We start from the raw sequence: 17,510 nt of genomic DNA on the forward strand, positions 1-17,510 counted from the left end.
GATGGAAATTTTCTGTGCTAATGAAGGAGCGGTTTCCTTGACCAAGGAACCAAGAGATCATGGTAGATCTCAACATATCGACAGAAAATACCATTTTATCAGACATCGAGTAGAAGAGGGACTCCTCGTTGTGAAGAGGGTATCATTAGAAGAAAACCCAGCAGATCCCCTTACAATGGGACTGAGTAGGGTCAAACACTTGCAGCACGCTAGGAGCATAGGGCTGAAGGATGATATAAGTTTGGATTAGATAAGAAACGTGTAATAGATAGTTTGTACTAAAATTGTGTTATTTATGTGTAAAGCTACTATCTTGTGTTGGTTATTTATCTATTGTTTCAATTTTGCATGTTTTGACTTCCTGAATGATAGGATTATTCAAACAGTCCACAGTCGGTCATATTTTGGAAGTAGATATGAATGAAGATTGTCATGAATTGTTTGTAGATTGTCTAAAAGGTTTTGGGCATAGCAAAGGTTTGTTGCAAAGTTCATGAGTGCTTATGAATATGATTTGAGCATTGGAATAAACCCACGTTTGCTGGTATCACTTCGTGGTGTTTTGCCTTAAGTGATTGCAAATCGATAATATCATATAGTCTTAAAACTTAGAGATATGGTTGTTGTTTGCTGGTTGGTTATGCATTGATGGTGTGTAAACGCATCAGTAACTTGAAGTTATAAAACACATTATTGTGCATGATTCAATTAGTGAAGAATAGATGCATATGAGTCGAAGTTGATATGTTCCTTTTATTCTATGAGAATAAAAGTGATATCTTGGCCACTTGATGATTTGGTTTGACTTATGTGCCGGGCCCGATCAGAATGAAGTTGATGTGTTCAACTAAGTTCTATGTCAAACAAATTGGAAATCGAGGAACAAATGCTGGACAATAAGCATTGTCAGCATGATATCTAGAACGAAGGATTATACGACCCCTTATTTGATGGACAAGTTCATCAGAGTTGACAGCGAAGTATAAGAGCTATGATTCCTTATCGGATTTTGAAGTCATGTGTGAGTTATAGTTACTAGACTTATCCAAGTGGGAGACTGTTGGAATAGTGTCTAAGCCCGTAATTATATTTGGTATGTACTTCACCCGGTTGTGCATGGTCCTTTTGGGTTGCCTTCTCCAAAGCAACTTGACAAGGTAATTTAAGGAGAAATAGAGAATATTATGGTTTATTAATATATTATTAGAATAATATATTAAAGGATAAATCATATTTATTTAATTATTATTAGTCATAAATTAATTAGGAATTAATTTGGTGACTAAAAGAGATTAATTAAATAACGGGGTATAAACTGTCAAATGCATGATAGTTGAGTTTTAGGCTGGAGAACCTAATGGACTAAGGAGGAACGAAATTATGATGGGGATCCATCGTATTTTCGTCCAAGGGCCCTAATCTAGAAGGTTTTGTGGGCTGCTTGGTGATTAAGCTGTCCATTAGGGTTTAGGTTGAAACCCTAGCAACCAGCAGTATAAATAAGACCCCTAGGCTATGGAAATCCCGAATCCGTTACCACTTGAATCTAAGAGAACCCTAGGCCGATTTCAGCACCTCTCGCACCCTCTCTCATATTTCCTTCTTGCTTGTGGGGTTTGTGAACCATTAGAGGAGTTACATTTGCGACTCTAAGCTCAAGATCAAGAAGATTACAAGGATTCAAGCTACTTGGAATAGGTAAACCACTTAGATCTGATTTCTTTATGATAATTTCGAATTATATATGATAGATCTAGGTTTGTAAGTCTTGGAATCAAAGCATGTACAATAGAGAAACCTAGATCCAAGCATTAGGGTTTGTATGAGCACATAGGAATGTTTCTTATGCATAAAACCCATCAGTTACAACTCTCCCCCACTTGAACTAGATTTTGTACTCGATGTATGTTTTCGTGAATAAATCAGGATAGTGCTCTCGCATCTTCGCCTCAGGCTCCCACGTCTATTTAGAACCTTTCTGATGCTGCCACTGGACCTTGAGTAAAGACACTTCCTTGTTGCATAGAGCCTTCATCTTTAGATCCAAGATCACCACCGGTCTCTCCACATAATTCAGGTGATCATCATACTGAATGTCATCTAAAGGAACAAACACGGTGTCATCGGCCAAACACTTTCAAAGCTGAGACACATGGAAGGTGTTATGGATCTAACTTAGCTCATTAGGCAAATCTATCCGGTATGCAACCTTTACCACCCGTGTGAATATCCTGAAAGGACTAGTGAATTTGGTTTCTAGCTTGCTCTGCTTCCGAAATCGGATGACTTCTTTCCAAGGTGTCACCTTCAGAAGCACCAAAATTTCCTACCTGAAACTCGAGGTCCGAACGTCGCCGATCTACATAACTCTTCTATCGGCTCTACATGAATCACAACCTATCGCGCACTTGCTGAATCAAATCAGTGGTCTTGAGTACAACCTCTGTACTCCACAAGACCTGATGTCCGATCTCCCCCCTGCAAATCAAGGTTCTGCACCTCCTTCCATACAACTTTTTAAACGGTGTTCGGTCAATACCGGCATGATAACTGTTGTTGTAGAACTTGGATAGTGGAAAGCAACTATCCTAATTCCCTCTAAAATCTAGCACACAATCCCGGAGCATATCTTCAAGCGTTTGAATCATTCGCTCGCTTTGGCTGTCAGTCTGGGGTTGGTATGCTGTACTAAAATTCAGCTGAGTATGCAATTCCTCATGAAACTTCCTCCAAAACCTGGATGTGAAATGAAATGTCTTGACGATTGATTTTCACATTAGTATATTATGAATTCCAAATAGTTTAATATTAGTGTGTCATTAAGGATTGAACCCTTTCTATTCATAGTGAGTACATGAAGATAATACACACAACAGTTTACATACTCATAAATTCTAAGTTGACACTATGTTTTACTAGCTTGTGTCATATCCTTCAATAAGCATATCAAATCCAAGTGCCAGACTTCTTAAAGCAGTTACACTTCATGCTTATATAGTTATTCGTTTATTCTTGCACCAACTAATGCAATTTTTCAAAGAACTATTAAGAAATAGAATTTCAACCTTTTTTACTTGCAGTATTAAATACATACCTTTGGATGATGTCAATAATGTGTTCTAATCTTCAAATATCAATCTTTCCACATTGAATTCAACATCTAATATTGCATTAGATCGGAATTAGGTATCTTAATACGAAAGATTGCATGTAGACTTTAAACCCATCCCTATAGTCGCATTGTACATAGGATTCCTAGCTAACCCTTTGGTTAGATGATTGGCTAAAATCAATTGAGTTCATACAAAATCCACACACACACACACACACACACACACATATATATATATATATATATATATATATATATATATATATATATATATATCACACCATTCATGATGAGCTCACGAATCATACTATGTCTAATACCTAAATGTCTTCATGTCCTATTATACACTTGACTATAAGCTTTAGCTAAGGTTGCATCACTATCACATCTGATACAAATGGTAGATATCGCTATGGGACAAAATGGAATTTTATATATCAAATTCCTTAGCCACTCAACTTCTTTACCAATAGTAGACAATTCTACAAATTCAGACTCCATGGTTAAGTTTGTAATAAAATTGTAACATCTAGTTTCATGATGCCTCTTATTTCGAGACAACGGACCATGATTTAAATAAGTAAAGGTCTCGGGATTCATTGGAAGAATTTTGGACCTTATTAGATATTGATAATGTGGTTAAGTTATTTAAGCCTTTGAATTGTGCATTGGAGCAAAAAAAAAGGTAAAATGGGAAAAAGTGATATTTGGGACTCTTTGTATGTATTAGTGAATTAAGTTCGGTATACATTAAGTAAAAGGTAATTAGACATAATTATGGGGCTTTTTAATACCTTCACGTGCATATAAATATCATGGAAAACTGGTTTGGAATGAAGACATTATGATTGTTTTAAGCTGGAAATGAATAAGTGGTAACATGTCACCACGACGTGGTAAGAAGTTCACCACGGTGTGGTGAAGTGTGCAACCCAAGCGCATGAAATTAGGGTTTACTCCATATTTAAAGCCATTATTCAACAATGGAGCCATCACCTTGATAGGGCGCAACGCAACCAGTTTGAAGTGCGACACGCTCAGGGGTTTTAGGCCTATAAATTCAACAATAAGATATGTAAGGTCCCAAAAATACGAGCCAAAAATTTCATTTTTAAAACATATACTTACCAAACATTAGAAATAAAACATTCACCAATCATATCATTTCATAAAAGTTATCACATGTCTTGAATTTTTTTTATAAAACATAATAATGTTAGAGTACAAATTCCCAGGAGGATCTCATAGTGCGGAATACAAGGCATGTGTGTGATGGGCCGCTACCGCGCCAGCTCCTTCCCCTTCGAAGAAGAGGTACCTGAAACCAAAACTGAAAACTGTAAGCACGAAGCTTAGTGAGTTCCCCCAACATACAACATACCATACAATCACATAACATACATATATGGTCAAGCATATCTGGGTGCCCGACCTACCCCTTCGGTCCTCTCGACCGGATACTGTCTAGTATATCTGCGAGCTGGCCTCCCCTTCGGTCCTCTCGACCGGATACTGACCAGTATGTCTGGAACTTGCCTCCCCTTCGGTCCTCTCGACCGGATACTGACTAGCATATCTGGGTGTTGGTCTCCCCTTCGATCCTCTCGACCGGGTACTGGGGATTATTTCACCCCCTACTACTACCACATAACACATATATCACGTAATCTATCTAGCATGGCTGGGCATGAACACCCCTTCGGCCCTATCGACCGGTAATCTGGGGGAGTACCACCCCCCTACTGTCACTAGAACATAGCATCGTATCATACTAGCACAATAACATATCACAGGTAGTAGCAACCCTAGATGAATATCACAAAGACAATCATCTATCATACAACTCCTACTGGTGGGCCGACATTGTGGCCGTAGACCCACCGCTACTGGAAGGTAACTCACCTCAAGGTAGCTGCAGATCGGTGTGGGAACTGACTGTCTTCTACTACTGCTGCTCTGGAAATCCTCCGACTATAATTCCCACAAAACACACAGTCAAATACTGCTAACCGACCTTAGGGTAAAGTGACCATTTACCCCTAACCAAACCAAGAGTCGAAGTCAAAGTCAACTGTCAGTCGACCCGACTCGCCGAGTTGGCTTGCCAACTCGTCGAGTCCCTATCCCTTTGTCTGACCATAATCCCGTCTCTACTCGTCGAGTTAGGCATTGACTCGACAAGTTTTCCTTCTAAACCAAAGTTCAATAGTCCTTCATCCTACTCGCCTGTGACACCCAAATTTTTGCAAAAATTTTAAACTTTTAAAACCCATCTTAAATTAAATTAAAACAACTGAAATAGTCATAACATAATCCATCAACTTAATAATCATATAAAATAAGTGCGGAAGTAATAATAATAATAAGGTCCCAACAAAATAACTAGTAGCGATGTCCCGATGCTCCATGTCAAGCCTTAGCCTCTTTAATCTTAACACCTGAAAAGTTATAAGGGAAAAACGTAAGCACGAAGCTTAGTGACTTCAAACACAGACATTGTACTAACATTCATATTTACTAGCCCTAATCCATTTTCCAATTATAATGATAAAGGCAATGAACTAATCAATGTCTATATTACGAGAAGGACTTGTAGGTTTGAACCGCACCGAGAAGATCCCGTATCGTTTGGCCCTAATCACCGCACCTCACGAAGAGTATTACGTTGGTGATCTTACCTACCCACCGCACCGGTAAATCCGTATCCTTTGGTGGTGTCCCCATATCCATAATTAGTTACATACAGTGCACATGTACGAATTAAAACAATACTTATATAGCATGCTTTTATAATAAATTCAAATAATCACACACGAGCTAACTAGCAAACACAATCATGAATACAACGGTGTGAGAGAACTCACCTTGAGTGATTATTAAGGATGGCTAACAATCAAATAATGCTACCAAGCTTGAGCAAACTTCAAAACCTCGCCTAAGAAGGACTAAAGGTTAGAAAGGAGAAGTAATGAAGCTATGAGTTGAGAAAAGAGTAATCACAGCAAGGTCTCTAAAACAGACCTGCTGTTCAAAACGGATTTACTCCAAAATCTAAAATAGAAACATAGCTTTAACTAAATTTTATAGAAAACTATGATTGCTCAGGATTCCATAACTATAAAGAACCCATTCTAACTCCAAAAGATGAATTAAATATGAATTTTACAAAATGGTGTATCACTTCTGTCTCCAACAATACAGTCAAGTGATGTTGGCCAATTCTACCCAATTTGTGAGTAGAATTCGTCCAAACGAAAATTAAGAGAAGTAAAGGACATACAAGTGAAAGTCTCAGAGTTGGAGTTGAATGAAAATCATCTCTCAAACTCCAGATATAAAATTCACATTGTGGACAATCACAGCACTAGCAAAATCTGGTGACTGCCCACTGACCTGGAGTGTGGATCGATTCTAACCAATTTATAATTGGAAATAACAACCCATATTCTCCAGATCTTAAACTAATAATATAAGGAACATATAGAAACTTGGAATCACTCTGGATCCTTTTCCAAGCCTTAGAAATGATGAAAACAAAATGACATATCAGAACAGACCTGGATCAGACCTAACAGCAAAGATGCCATTCTTTCACATAGATAAAGCCCTTATCAGCGAGGTTGGCATGCTTAAGAAAGTTAGCCAACTCAATTTCTGAAGTTTTGGAACTGGTTTGGGGTCAGTTTGAGTTCTAGAACTCCAGATATGATTTTTACAAAATGACTACAGATCTGATGGAAAACAGAATCGTAGCCACCCGTGATTCCTTTTTGGCTTATCCATCATTCTCCTTTTGAAACACATTTTAAGATGTGTTCATCATCCCAATTCAGTCCCCATGATAATGGTGGTACTAAAAAGGGTTAGGGATCATTAGGATTTCATTTAGCCACAAGGATGTGATAATAATCAACATGAAAATAAACATAAGCACATAAAATCATCATTCTCCCTTTTAGGGTTTCCATGATCTTTTGCCACATGTAATCCCCTAGATCCATCATCCACCATATATGGGGTGAAGATAGGATCTTGAGATGATGTATAAAATACATTTACAAATAAAATAAGAAGGAGAAGAGGTGAGGATGAAATCATAAAACTAGAACAAGGTTATGAATCAAGTTGTAAGAAAGGATAAGGAGGTTCATACCAATACAAATCAAGGCTGGAAATGAACAAGAATTAAGCTCCAAACAGCCCCTTGGCTGCTCTTGATCCCAAAGAGAGAGAGAGGGACGATTTTTGAGAGAGAGGGAGGGTTTAGAGTGTTTTCCTTGTGTGTGTTCCAAATGATTCAATTTACACATTAAGTACTATTAACTAGATGGACTTTGCAAATAGGCCCATAGCCCATGGACTTCAATAAAATGAGTTTACAAGATGATCAAAAGAGTCCAATAACATAAGAAATCAGACATTGGTTAAATAAATTAACCCAAGGTTACAAGGATAATTAAATTAAAATAACCAAACGTACCGAGAAAACCCGGGGCGTTACATCGCCGAGTTGTATGAACAACTCGTCGAGTTCATCTTCATCCGAAGAACACTCTATGCTGCGACTCGCCGAGTCTGTTCTTGAGGCAAGAAGATTGCCTTGAACTCGCCGAGTCATGGCATTGACTTGCCGAGTTACTTCATGAGTGAGTCTGGCTTCTGACCCACTGAGTCACACCCTATGACTCACTGCTCCAACCCGTAAACACAAAAAGGGGAAAAACTCGGGGACTCGCGACTCGACTCGCCGAGTCTGCCACATGCAAATACTATATACTCGATTTTGCTCGAATCCAGCTCATGCCATACATAGATCTGGGTTTCTAGGGATTGATTAACACGTAAAGTTTCCAACTTTACGTGTAAATAAACACCAGTGAAGGTTTTAGGGCTCAAAATGCACTAAAAGAGTAGATCTAGGGCTTTCATGCAATATGGCTCCATAAAGGCAGTAGATCCGAGCTCCTGGAGCTCAATCATGCCTAGATCTAAAGGTTAATCGACTTATTACATATCCTAAATCACACCCAAGCTTGGAAATGGCTCAAAGAGGACTTTAATGGAGCTATAAGAGACTACAAGCCTGAAAAAAGAGGGAAACTGAGTTATACCTCAAGGGAAACACTTGAAATAACACAAAGATGTCTGGCCTCCTTCTTCTCTTCTTGATCTACTCTTCTCTTTTCTCAAAATCTTCAAGAAACACACCAACACTTCAATCTCACAAGGAACAAGGGTTGGACGATATAGGGAGCTCTGAGGGTGAAAGGGGCGAGGTTGGGGCGCATAAGGTTGGTTTAAATAGGGTGAAAACCCTTGAAATTTAGGGTTTCATTAGACAGCGGGGACTCGCCGAGTCCAGAATATGGACTCGCTCAGTCGCCAACTTAAACGTGTTCCAAATCCCGTCTCTACTCGGCGATTCAGTCCTACAACTCGCCGAGTCCAAGGCTAAAAATGCAAAACACTTAGATAAATTTTACATACCAGGAACCAGGTGCTACAAATCTCCCCCACTTATTTGAGACTTCGTCCATGAAGTCTGCTACTCGATCCCGAAACAACTCGGGGTAATGCTCCATCATTTCTTCCACCGGCTCCCAAGTCCACTCTGAACCCTTTTGGTGCTGCCATTGCACCTTCACTAATTCCACCCTCTTGTTCCTCAGATCCTTCGACTTGCGGTCGAGGATTGCGACTGGGCGCTCAATGTAATTTAGGCTATCATCCACCTGTATATCCTCCAGCGGAACCACTGCTGAATCATCCACTAGGCACTTCCACAGCTGGGAGACATGGAAAGTACTGTGAATCTGACTGAGCTCGGCTGGCAGATCCAGCCTATATGCCACCTTGCCCACCCGGGCTACAACCCTGAACGGAACAATGTATCTCAGGCCCAACTTGCCCCGCTTCCTGAATCGAATGACGCCTTTCTAAGGTGACACCTTCAAGAGAACCATATCCCCGACCTGGAACTCAAGGTCTGATCGACGCTTGTCGGCGTAACTTTTCTGTCGACTCTGCGCAGTCTGAAGCCTGCTTCAAACCTACTGGATTCTCTCGGTCATCTTGAGCACCACCTCGGTGCTCCCCATGACCCTCTGGCCAACTTCACCCCAACATATCGGGGTCCTGCACTTCCGTCCGTACAACATCTCAAATGGAGGACAGTCAATACTCGCGTGGTAGCTGTTGTTGTACGAGAACTCAACCAAGGGAAGATAAGTATCCCAACTACCACTGAAATCTAGCACACATGCCCGCAACATATCCTCCAAAGTTTGGATGGTCCGCTCGCTCTGACCATCCGTCTGCAGGTGAAAGGCGGTGCTAAAATGCAGACGAGTTCCCAACTCATCATGAAACTTCTTCCAAAACCTGGAAGTGAACCGCACATCTTGATCTGATATCACTGACATTGGCACCCCGTGCCACGCCACTATCTCCATGATATAGATATCAGCCAACTTTTCGGCCGAGATACTCTCCTGGATCGGAATAAAATGGGCGCTCTTGGTCAACCGATCCACGATGACCCAAATCGAATCTACTCCTCGCGTCGTCCGGGAAAGCTTTGTGATAAAATCCATCGCAATATCTTCCCATTTCCACAACGGGATATCTAGCGGCTGCATCTTGCCGTGCGGTCCCTGATGCTCGGCCTTGATCTTCCTGCAGGTCAAACATCGCTCGACGTACCATGCTACATCCCACTTCATGCAGGGCCACCAATAGTCTAGAAGAAGATCCCTATACATCTTCGTCGCCCCTGGATCAATAGAGAACTGGGATTTGTGCGCCTCCTCCATCAAGATCTGGCGCACGCCTCCATGATAAGGCACCCACACCCTACGGTGTAGTGTCAATAATCCTCGGCTATCATAATCGAAGGAGGCGACTTGACCCAGTATTCGCTCGCTCTTCCGATGCTCCTCCTTCATAGCCTCTTGCTGAGCTTCCCGAATCTGCTCTAATAGTGGAGTCACCACCGTCATCCTCATACACACCTCTCTGATCGGTGCCACCTTACGGCTAAGCGCATCGGCCACCACATTGGCCTTCCCCGGGTGATAAAGGATCTCGCAATCATAATCCTTCACCACGTCAAACCACCGACGCTGCCTCATGTTTAGATTCGGCTGATCCATGAGGTACCTCAAACTCTTGTGGTCCATGTAAATAGTACATCGAACCCCGTAGAGGTAATGCCGCCAAATCTTAAGAGCGAAAACCACCGCCCCAACTCTAAATCATGCGTCGGGTAGTTTGCCTCGTGAGGCTGTAACTGCCTCGAGGCATAAGCAATGACATGTCGCCTCTGCATCAATACTACGCCTAAGCCCGAGATAGACGCATCGCAATATACCACAAAATCCTCTACACCCTCAGGCAGGGCTAAGATTGGCACCTCGCACAATCTCTGCCTCAGAATCTCGAACGCGGCCTGCTGCTCAGGCCCCCATAGAAAGACCACGGCTTTCCTAGTCAACCGTGTCAGGGGTACGGCTATCTTGGAGAAATCCTGAATGAATCTCCGATAGTATCCTGCTAATCCTAGGAAACTCCAAATCTAGAATGGAGACTTCGGAACCTCCCACCTCATCACGGCTTCCACCTTGGCCGGGTCTACTGAAATCCTGTTCTGGTTGACGAGGTGCCCAAGAAACTGCACCTCGCGCAACCAAAACTCACACTTGGAGAACTTGGCGTACAAGCTCTCTCTCCTCAAGCGGCAGGAGCATTGGTGAGCCCAAACGGCATCACCACGAACTCATAATGGCCATAACGCGTCCGAAACGTGGTCTTCTGTACATCCTCGTCTCTGACCCTCATCTGATGATAACCTGAACGCAAATCGATCTTGGAGAACCAAGATGCTCCCTGTAACTGATCAAAGAGGTGGTCAATCCTCGGGAGTGGGTAACGGTTCTTCACCATCACCTTATTCAGTTCCCGGTAATCTATACACATCCGATACGACCCATCCTTCTTCTTCACAAACAGGATCGGGGCTCCCCAGGGTGAACTGCTCGGTCGAATAAATCCGTTGTCTAGCAGCTCCTGCAGCTGCGTAGACAACTCCTGCATCTCGGGAGGAGCCAACCGATAGGGTGCCTTGGCTATCGGAGCCGCACCAGGAACTAGGTCGATCCTGAACTCTACCTGACGCTCCGGAGGTATACCAGGAAGCTCCTCCGGGAACAGATCAGTGTAGTCTCGCACCACTGGAACCTCGCTCACCGTCGCCTTACTCATCTCCCGGGTATCCATAACATACGCGACATATCCCGCGCAACCCTGCTGAAGGTAGCGCCTAGCTCTCGCTGCTGAACATACTGTAGGTCCACGCTATGGCCTCTCGCAGTGGATCACCAACTCTCCCCCACTTGGGGTCCTGATCCACACTAACTGCTGTGCGCAATCTATCATCGCCCCATTAGGGCTCAACCAATCGATGCCTATAACCACCTTGTTCCCCCGCAAAGGGATGGGAACCAAATCCACCAAATAGCGCTTCGCAAATAACCTTAAGACACAATCCCTGAACACTGTTGATGCTCGCACCGATCGATCATCGGCAATCTCTACATCTAAAGGGAAATCCAACATGTCCGAAGACTCAGTAAACCTCTTGCTAAGCGCACGAGAAACAAATGATCGGGTGGCACCCGAGTCAAACAACACCTGAATAGGAATACCGTTCACATGGAACGATCCTAATGCATATACACAGAGCACATATCAATATCATAACATCATAAAAAATAAGATAGAGGGAAAAAAATCATACCCGTCACCACATCGGGTGCGGCGCGAGCCTCCTCTGTAGTCAGCTAAACCGCCGGCTCCTCACCACTGGAGCCTCTGCCTTGCCCTCCCGGTCATCTGTAATCTGTAGGGTAGCTAGAGTTGGCGCCTTAACCAGCACTAATGCTGTCAACTGGCGGCAATTGGCTTTCTTGTGGCCCCTCTGGTTCTAGAGGAAACACAGAAACTCAGACGTCTGCATCACAGGTGCAGGGGCAGTACAATCTTGACTGAAGTGCCCGGACTTGCCGCACTTGTAGCAGCCAGACGATCCCATCTTGCACGCTCCCTCGTGCGCCCTGCCGCATTTCTTACAGCGGCCCCGCCCCTGTTGGCCTTTCGGCCCCGCATCCGATCCCTTGGGCTTCTTCCCCGAAGCCCCCATAACATGCCCTTGTTCCGCCTTCCTCTTTCGGATGAGCTCCAGATCTATCTCCCTATCCCTTGCCCTGGCAATCATAGAGTCGAGGGTAGGGCAAGCTGAAAAACTGTCATGCTCCCGAATACCAGCTCGTAGCATGTCATGATAGCGGGTCCTCCTCATATCCTCATCACCCGCGTACTGGGCCACCAGCAACGCCCTCTCCCGAAACTTGGCGGTGATCTCCGCCACAGTCTCCGTCGTCTGTCTCATATCCAAGAACTCCCTGGCCAGCTGCTGAAGCTCGACAGCCGGCGCGAACTCTGCCCTGAACCTAGTCGCGAAGTCCGACCAAGTCATAGCCTCAACAACCGAGGCTCCCAACGAGTCACCCACGGACTCCCACTAATCCCTAGCTCGATCTCTCAAACATCCTGCTACATATCTCACCTTCAACCTCTCAGCGTAGAAGCTAGTCAACTGTGCAGACTCAAGTTCTGCAATCCATCGCCTGACGGCTATAGGGTCCTTCGCCCCATGAAAATCCGGCGCACCACTGCCCCGGAAGTCCTTGAAGGACAGTGTGCGAGATCCTGACATGCCAGATGCCATGTCGCTCCTGAATGCCCTGAGGCGATCCTCCATCAACTCCAATATCCCTTCCTTGATCGACCCGAAGATAATGGGGGTCGACTCAAGGATGCCTCTGGTGATCTCTGACGCGATGAACTCGCGTAGCCCCTCATCTACTGGCTCGGAACCTGATCCCTCTCCTGTACTGCCAACTGCTGGCCTCGAGCGTAGTACCACCATTCTCAAATACATAAATAATAACCGTTAGCGATACTGATACCTCTCGACCGGTAGTAGTAGGGGGTGAAATAGTCCCCAGTACCCGGTCAAGAGGACTGAAGGGGAGACCAGCACTGATGTGCACAAAAGTACCCACTAATTTTAATATTTATAACCTAACAAACTTAGACTATCTATGCACTTATAGGCAGTGTACCTAGTCAAATTACAGTATAGCTTAGGTAAGTCGAGTGTCGATCACAGGGAACGGTGGATTAATTTAATATATTTGATTATAGGTTATAGGTCACACGAAAATAATAAATAAAATGGTTTAATAAATCTCAAATTAGCAAATAACAACTCTCGATAAACTAACAGGAAAGCAAATCTCTTCAGGTACTTTGGTTTAGATAAATTACACCTTAAAACATAGACAATTGCATACACAAATTCATTTATTCAATGTTCACCGATTCCTAAAATGATTAGATTCGCGTTCACTATAACTAATCCTTTAGCAAATAAGTCAATTCAAACAGTGATCAGTTGATTAAACTAACATGCTTCCTAGTGTTCAGTTCGTATCAAGCAAGACTTGTAAATATAGTTAATCAATGTAGACATTTAATCAACCTCTTGTTGATGGTCATCAAACAAGGCTCACACATTAACTTACTTATTCTCAAGTTAATTCTAGTTTCACATTCGTTATTTCTAGTCTTATAATCTCGATGGTCATCAAAAATCATAAGAGACAAGCAAATCAAGCAGATGTTCAAGCAACTCAATTCACTTAACAATTAATAGAAAATAATCATCATTAACACATGAGGATCTTTAAACAAGCTTGGCAGGATAAATTAAACACAAATAAACTATTTAATATAGCAATTAGTCTAATAATCAAAGCTTCATTCAATCATAAACACAAAGTAAAAGGTTTTTACACCCAAATCAGAAACTAAATACAGAAAAGTACCACCATAGAATGCTAAACATGGTCACGTCAGCAAACCATATGATAATCAACATGTATCCGCTCTCCAATCCTTCCGATCTCCGCTTCCGTTAGCTTAACAGCCTTCCGGCCGCCTTCTAGACCCTCAAAACGGCTTAACAGAAGTTAATTGTCGACTAAATTAGGTTAGAAGTCGAATCCTCTCTCCTGGTTAGCTAAAAATCGATATTTATAATCTTTGTGGCCGACCTAAGTACGCTGGGCGTACTTAGGATTACGCAGCGCGTACTCAAGATAATCACGCGATCAAGTCTATCCGGTGCAAAGGTGTACGCGGCGCGTACTATTTCCTTACGCGGGGCGTACTCACTTTTTCAGCAATTTTGATTTCTTTTAGCTTCTAAGCCCGGTTCCCGATTCAGTCTTTTCTTTTGTGCTTCATCGACAACAATTAGCTGCAAAACATAATTCAAAGTATTATGAGTACTTTTTAGTTCTAAAATAGAATAAATAAGGCCAAAATATTAAGATAAAGTGTATAAATATATATATAAAAATACACATATCAAGCACACAGATATGCTAGTCAATATTCGGTCAAGAGGACCGAAAGGGAGGCAAGCTCCCAGACATACTGGTCAGTATCCGGTCGAGAGGACCGAAGGGGAGGCCAGCTCCCAGATATACTAGACAGTATCCGATCAAGAGGACCGAAGGGGTAGGTCGGGCACCAAGATATGCCTGACAATATATGTATGTTATGTGATTGTATGGTATGTGGTATGTTGGGGGAACTCACTAAGCTTCGTGCTTACAGTTTTCAGTTTTGGTTTCAGGTACCTCTTCTTCGAAGGGGAAGGAGCTGGCGCGGTAGCGGCCCATCACACACATGCCTTGTATTCTGCACTATGAAATCCTCCTGGGAATTTGTACTCTGACATTATTATGTTTTATAAAATGTTTTTCAAGACATGCGATAAATTTTATGAAATGATATGATTGGTGAACGTTTTATTTCTAATTTTTGCTAAGTATATGTTTTAAAAATGAAATTTTTGGCTCGTATTTTTGGGACGTTACAAGTTGGTATCAGATCCCTGGTTTGAGGGTTTCGGACACACCTTCGGGGGTGTCTGAACTCAAATCGTGGGATTAAAATATTTTAAAGAAGAAAATATTTTCTAAAAATCTAAGTAAAGAGTTTTAAGAAGGAACGAAGTGTGTGATGTGTGCGACCGGCCGAGCTCAAGTAGGTATTCCCCAAAGTACCCATACCAGCTTATGTTATGTTTATCAATTTGAGTAGAACAACATGCTAGAATAGGACTAAGGATCTAGGAATGATGCCTTATGTGCCTACTTATGTGCTTCAGTGTATGAAAATTGCAGGCTAGAATTGAGTAGACAGCAGTAGGATAGCCTGTTAGGGTTATGCCTGATAGTATGAGTTTAGCATTGTATGCTAGTCAGTTTCTCTTTATGAGGACAGATTTGCTTGAGATTGTTTCCTGTTGTCTGAATGCTGCTTGCTTTGTGCTTCTTGGGACTCTGAGTGATGGGAGTTAGACATTAGGTGAATACGTCACGTCACATGTGATCAGGGTTGAATAATATTAGAGTGTTGGATTTGGCTCTATTGCGCAGCTCTTGTTTGAGTCTAACCGTTGTAGAGCCGAGTCTGTTACTCGAATGATTATCTGAGCCTCACCACATGTGATGGTATTCAAGTAATGGCTAACTGGCATCTCAAGGAGGCCTTCAGTAGCCGATGACCGGGTAGGGTGGAGTTAGAGATTTTCATAGGGCAAACCTAGGATGAGTATAGCAGTGATCAACGGTAGTGAAAGGGACCTGGTGGAGTCAAGGCAGTCCTTGGAAAAGGTACGGATAGATGTGGAAGGTAGTATGGGCCCGTACTACTGAAAGCAGAGGATCCGTACCTGTGACATCCCCAAAATCACGGCCAGAAAAGACCGATTTCATTTATGCTTTTTAAATAATTTCAGAGTAAATCCTTTTGATTTAAAAGAGTTGCGGAATTTGTTCCCAAAACAAAACATGGTAAAATAATATTTATCAAAGCATTTCATCAAGAGATGCATTTCATTATATAATCAAAACTCGGGATGTCATGTTCCGATACAGACCATAAAGCATAAACGATAACATTACAAGTCATTCAACAAATATATACATATACACACTTGTAAACAAAACAACTCGATGATTCATCCATCTTACGCCCTTGCGCCACTTCCTGTAATACAAATAAAACTGAGTGGGTCAGGCTTGGGAGCCTGGTGAGCATATAGGGTTTTCAACCCACAATAAATAAATTATATTTAATTTCACCAACCAATCACTATCCTGATTACCCATTCCCGTTATCCTCACTTTACGTCCCTAAAATAACATCTATCTCAAGGGACCTAATCTAGGATTTTCATCGGGACGGACATCACTGCTAAGGGGTTTCCTCAACAATAGATATCCAAAAGGCAACCATGAGGGGGATAGAGTACACCGGTGAACACATCGTTCACAACACCTACAGGTTATGAACCTGCTAGCGTTCCACAGGACTGTCTAGAAAGAGTCTGTGGTCGTTATCCATACTCCGCTGAATAACTAGATCAACAACAACAACAACATCGAGGCCTCTCATCTGTTTATTACACACCAACTATCTATCCATGTTCTACCCAACATATTAGTAGATAAAAATATATATTTTCATACATAGTTTAAAACCTGTATATTATTTTTATTCAATACATATTCCACATAACAGATGAGGCACACCCACATAACACGTATTTCATAGAAAGTAAATCAGATCTATGAGATAGAAGAGAATGAATATACATTCACACTTATAACAACAAAATTATACACATAAACAACAATATACTTAATACACTCAAACCATACTTGTATTATTATCGTGTTTATGAAAGGTAGTATACACTCACTTGATCAGAAGATGACCGGACAGCACTACGACTTGCAGAAGTAGTAATCCTCAGCAGATCTGGAAGATCTCTACAAAAATCGAACTTCTCGCGGGCAGAGCTTCGGCTCGGGAATCGCACTTCTCGGGATCTTCGGGATCTTGGGACTTGCTTCGGGGCTCGAGAATATTATCGGGGCTTCGGGGTATTTCTGGCACGCAAATCGAGGTAAAACGGGAGAGAGAAGAGAGAAAAGAGCAAAAGAACTCGGCTGCCCTCGCATCCTATTTATAGGAGGCTGGAGCCTCGGAGTACGCGGGGCGTACTGCCTCAGAATCGTCATTGCTTACGTATCCGAAGAACTCGAGTGCGAGGCGTGTCATGCTTCGCTGTACGCGGGGCGTACGCTCGTACGCTGGGCGTACTTCGGATGAGTCCGATGACTCCTCTTCGGATAATGCCGGATTTAATAATTAAATTTAATTATTAATTATTTAATAAACTTCGAAAATTCATATCTTC

Source organism: Lactuca serriola, chromosome 2 (assembly GCF_051521515.1).
Source record: "Lactuca serriola cultivar US96UC23 chromosome 2, Lser_US96UC23_V15, whole genome shotgun sequence".
In the NCBI taxonomy this organism is placed as follows: domain Eukaryota; kingdom Viridiplantae; phylum Streptophyta; class Magnoliopsida; order Asterales; family Asteraceae; genus Lactuca; species Lactuca serriola.